The sequence below is a fragment of the Clytia hemisphaerica genome, unplaced genomic scaffold, assembly GCF_902728285.1.
Source record: "Clytia hemisphaerica strain Z4C2 unplaced genomic scaffold, Clytia hemisphaerica genome assembly, whole genome shotgun sequence".
In the NCBI taxonomy this organism is placed as follows: Eukaryota; Metazoa; Cnidaria; class Hydrozoa; order Leptothecata; family Clytiidae; genus Clytia; species Clytia hemisphaerica.
This window is the reverse complement of record NW_027103538.1, coordinates 1-5,252: the sequence shown is the minus strand read 5'-3', so window position 1 is coordinate 5,252 and position 5,252 is coordinate 1. Positions and strand designations below refer to the sequence as shown.

At 30.6% G+C, this 5,252-nt stretch overlaps 1 long non-coding RNA gene across 1 annotated transcript; it reads left to right on the top strand.

Annotated features, from left to right (window-relative positions):
• Positions 1-4,035: 4,035 nt before the first annotated feature.
• Positions 4,036-5,066, top strand: LOC136799998 (uncharacterized). Its single transcript, XR_010845656.1, has 3 exons — positions 4,036-4,105; positions 4,648-4,748; positions 4,929-5,066. It is a non-coding gene; the product is annotated as an uncharacterized lncRNA (long non-coding RNA).
• Positions 5,067-5,252: the final 186 nt, after the last annotated feature.

The following is a 5,252-nucleotide window of genomic DNA, read 5'->3' as shown; positions in this document are numbered from 1 at the left end:
GCTGTAATTTATTTGTGATTGTGGCTTTATAAAATAAAAAAGTATTTTATGTTTTCACACTTTTGAGGCAATAAATTAATATGTCCAATGACTAAACTGAAAATCAAGAAATTTACCTTGCTAATTCTTCTTTGGTGAATAGGATGTCCAGAATTTCATTGAGGAAAGGTCGCCATTTAGTAAGGTTCGAAGACTGGATCTGTAACCTTTTCATGTCATCTGGTGTCAAAATAATGTGTGGAGAAAATTCATTCAATTGTTTAAACTGTAATAGAAAATAAGTGTTGATTTATAAAAGCATCAGGAATTTCCTCAGCATTAAATTTTTGTACGCAAAATTGTTTAAAAATGGTAATTTGACACTTCAGCTTAAGCAAGATTTTATAGCATTTTACTTGTACAATTGGAAAATACGCATGAACTTATTATTTTAGCAAATCAACATAAAAATGAAAAATGGCCACATGAAAATTGCAAAAATTAATCCACTTAAGGTATAGGGATGTACTATTTTCATTTTTGATTGAAAAGTGAATAAATGACTTACCTTTGCCCCTATTGACTGGGGACTTTTAGAAGAAAGTTGCTTTGGAGCGGAATATGCAGGCTGCTATAAAATAAGTTTTTAGGTGCTGAAATGATTTTATCTTAGCGCCTGATTTCATTGAAATAGAAAACCTTGGCCTAATTTTTATGGATTTTTACTGCTTGTTTATATTGGCTCCTTTTTTGAATTAATAGAGTTAACAAAGTTCTACAATGTTCTCTTACCTCTACTACCGAGGGGGTTGTTTTTCGGATCATTTTTGGCTTGTTTACCACACTAGGTCTTGGCGTTGACGTCTTATTGGAATACTAGGAAAAATGAAATAATTTAACCTGTTTAACCTTTCTCATCTGATTTTTAAAGACCTTTCACATATGACCATTAAAACATTAGAATACAATACTTAATGAAATAAGTGCAAAAACAGGACATTGGGTTTAATACTGATAATAAACATATCATACCAAATTAGAATCAGGCAGTTCTTCGTGTCCATGGTCTGATTCTTGACTAACTTCAACATACTGAAATTAAATTGACATTGTCAACTATATACAATTTTCCACTCAAGTTTTATGTGATACAGTGCCAAAGAAGCAAGGTATAACAGAGGCTAGAAAGCATTTGTAAAATTTCAAGCCATTTTACATAATTTTGACAAATTTAATATTTACTGCAAAATATATGAAATTATTATCCGACGCGCATAAATAGTGAATAAAAAACTACCAAGGAACCAGATTTATGAGCTTATAAATATAAATTGGAATTAGGTTTTGAAAACGAAATATTTAAATGGATGCAGTCTCGTCATATTGCCGAGAATAGATAATGCATTAGATTCAACTTTGTCCCAATAACTGCTTAATGTATTTCATTTGTACAAAAAATTTCTTTAATTTAGATTTTAACTCACTGGGTTGTCACTTTCTGCATGGTGCGTAATTTCTGCAAGTGATGTCAGGATATCAGGAACCAACTTCTTAATGCAATTCAATTGTTTATCTAATCAATGGAATATGGAATATTTTCATCAAAAAGTAAGGAATTTTATTATTTTTTTAACATATTAATTTGGAAGCAATTCTGAATGTCATCTCTACTATATCTCCTTGTGTCTTGTTTGGTTACGTAAAAAACTATTTTTAGTACATAAAGGAAGACATTTTGACAGGAATTTAATTTGGCAGATGGCTGAAAAAGTTTTTTCAGAGGGAATTTAATTTGGCAGTTAACTTGAAAAATCAAATTTGATGGTCAAAGGAAATGGCACTTATCTTCCTTTGATGTACTGTCACAGTTAGTCAAAGTTACCTTTCTGTTTAAGTTTTTCTTTCAACTCTCTCAACTCCTTGTTTGTTGCAAGACATTTGCTACAAGACACTGTTAAAGAAACAGAGTTAAGAATATTTTTTTTGTAAATAAGTAAATGGAAGGGCTCAAAATAACAGTTGGGCATCAGACATTGTCCGATAACCTAAAGCAAAAATTTTTATGGAATTTATTTCGAGGCTTGAAATGGCAAAGGAAAATTGATGGTAATGGATTTAGTTTAGGCAAATTTTATAGAAACAGTAAAGCCTTTATGGATACTTTTGTTACATTCTTAACAATGATTTTTACAAGTCAAGCTTTTTGATGATACATACCTTTTTTTGCTTCCATATGGTGATAAACAGGTGATCTTTCTGAAAAGTGAAATAACTTATATCACTGACTATTTTGACAACATTTAAATCAATTAAGAGTAAAGGGTCTCAAAAAACACTCCCACATTGAAAAGTTTTGGTTGGATAAGTATTTACCTCAAAAGCTTCTTTTTTTGAAAGAAAAGTTTAACATACCTTGAACAGAATCAGAATTTGGTAGTTTGAAAGGAGCTGGCGAAAGATCCCTGCTTCCTAAAATAAAAAATATAATTGATATATTGAAAATTTTGAGGAGTGAATAAAAACACCATGTACACAAATTAAAGGACTTCAGTATTCAATGCCTACATATATTCTGATCTGAGACGACTTTCTCTATGAAAATATATCGGTTTGAATAGCATCAATTTTGTAACTCTTCTTTTGAACAATGGGATGTTCCTGTTAAGTTCTGTTGGATCTTTTTAATTGCTTCTAAATTTCATATCAGGACAGTGTTTTGCTATTGTTGATTATGCTGCAATAAATGTGAATATGAATGTGAAAGAATTATAATAACATCTTACTCTGAGCTTCAGTATATTCCTGGTGATTTCGGAAGGGTGGAGTTGCTTGGTTAGGTCTGAAAGTTATTTGGTTAGGTCTGAAAGTTGTTTGTTTATCTATTTGTGGCTGTTGTACTAGTTTTGGTGGTGGTGTCAATTCTTGTAGTGGTGAAATATTGAATTGGGAATGTTGATATGATGGCTGGTACTGTTTAGGTGGTTGAAATTTCGTGTTTTGCTGTTGGTCTGCATTGCTTTTGGTTATTTCAAAGTCTGTGAAAATAGTTTATTTCATTAAGTTAACTTTCAACATTTTAAATTGATTTTATATTGAAATCATTATATTCTTGTTCTCCAATTATATTGTACTGGTGAGCTACATAATGTAAAAAGTTTGTGTCAAACATCCAAATTACACCAAAACAAAAAATCCGAGGGGTGCGTGCAGTATTATTTCATTCAAATATCAAAAGTTACCTTCAGAATCATTCATGTCATTAACTTGATAGTTAATGTCGTCCATGTCAACAAATTTATCTAACAAATCTCCACTTAGATTTATTTTGATTGATGCTTCTGTAGAAAAAGAAAACTGTTTCAAAAATGTGAAATTTCAAATAAGTTGTATAAAATGGCTAATGAGGTTTTCTTTGTATTAATTAAATATTAATTATAATATTTGAATCAATTTGAGCTATTTAGTATAGATTTACTTTCTAACCTCTGATAAGTTAATTATACCTTTCTTTTCCAGAATTTCTTGTGCGAGCATCTTCCTTGCTTTTGCCTTTGCCTGCTTGGTTTGGTTGTCTTTGGCTAAGATTTAAGAAAAAGTAATGAATGGGATGGGGATAGAGAATTTACCATTTTCTTGCACAAATACTAAAATACTTGCACAGAGACTTAAGTTCTTAATGATCATAACGTAGGAATTCTTCATGTACCTTTTTGTTTTTGAGCTGTTATGGCTTCAACGTCACCTGTTAAAAAAATTGATAAAAATTTTCTTGCCAATCCTTCTACTTTAAAAGGATCAAATTATGTGGGTTATCTACAAAAGGTGTTATCTGCGAGTTATTTTCAAATAAGTCAAAACATGTCGAAAACTTACATTAAAAAATGTTTTAAAACTTTGCTGATGAGTTTAACCGCAAAATTTAATTCCAAAAAAAATTTATCCCATTAAAGTATAAGGTGCTAGCACAATTAGACATTTATTGTGTACTTAACAGAAATAATTTCATTTTTATTATAAGGAAACAAATTAATGGAACCTGGTTCATTGGTGAGATTTTTTTCTACTTCAATGCCAGCTTGCTTCTTTCTTCCATCGACTTGTTGTTTGAATTCATCTAGAGATAGAGGTAATAGAAGTATGTTAAACTAATACAATATTGACTGATTGGTGAGCGCTATTCTGGGAAATTTATCCAAGGTTAAGTAACAAGTCTGTATTGATCGAGGGGGGGGGGCATTTCGCAGAACAGTCCGAAAAATTTGGTAGTATTGTATCTTTTAAACAATTCCTTCAGCTTCAATTGATTTGTCTTAATTCGTTCAAAAAAATTGGGGAAAAAAAATTACCACTATTGCACTTTTGCTTCTTTTTCTTTGGTTTGGTTGTCTTTCCTGAAATATACAGTTTTACTGAAATTTAGTACCAGAAATGCCTACAATTATCTGCAACTGATTAAAGCTAGACGAAAGTATCAAAATAGTTATAAAGTCAATTTAATCTCCATACATCTTTGAAAAACTTTGCTTCAATTGGAATTAATATTAGTAAATTCCCATCGTTCAACATTAGGCCAAAATTCCACTGTATCATCATAGAAGAAGCCTCTTCCTGGAACTGGCATGAGAAGTCTACTTCCTGTTCTTATACATATCTTTAAATTATTTATAGGATACCTTCTTGTCTTGGATTATGACTTGCAGCAACATCGGATTCGTTGAGCATCTCAAGACTATCTTCCGAAATTGGAATATCTTCTGAAATTGGAAGAGGTATTTGTATTTGATTTATTGATTATGAAATAAAGTGCTTATGAGACCTGGAAATTAAATTGGTTAGGTAAAATATTTTACGGATTGTCAAGAGTATTTTTTGATATTTTTATCCGATTTTCGTCTTTCTGAGATTTTCAAAGCTCTTATGATAATAGTTTCTTTATTTTTTATTTTCAGGATAAACGGCCTCAACATATCTGTTTATTCGTATGGAAAGACCTTCGTTCGTCTCAACAGTAAACATTTTACCTATGATGGTCTCAGCATTTTTTGATGCTATATATTAAAGCTATACACCGTTGGAAAGGTATTTGTGAGGAGAAAGATGGAATAGGTTTCAATTTTTTGAAATTTGAAAAATGAAAAACAAGATGAAATTAAATTTTTTTCTATTGGTTCAAAACCATTTTTTACTGTATGGTTGAATAAAGTTACAGCCCTTTGAAGTATGTTTATTTCAATTACAAATGACCTACTTGACAGTGTAATTTTTTTTAAAGA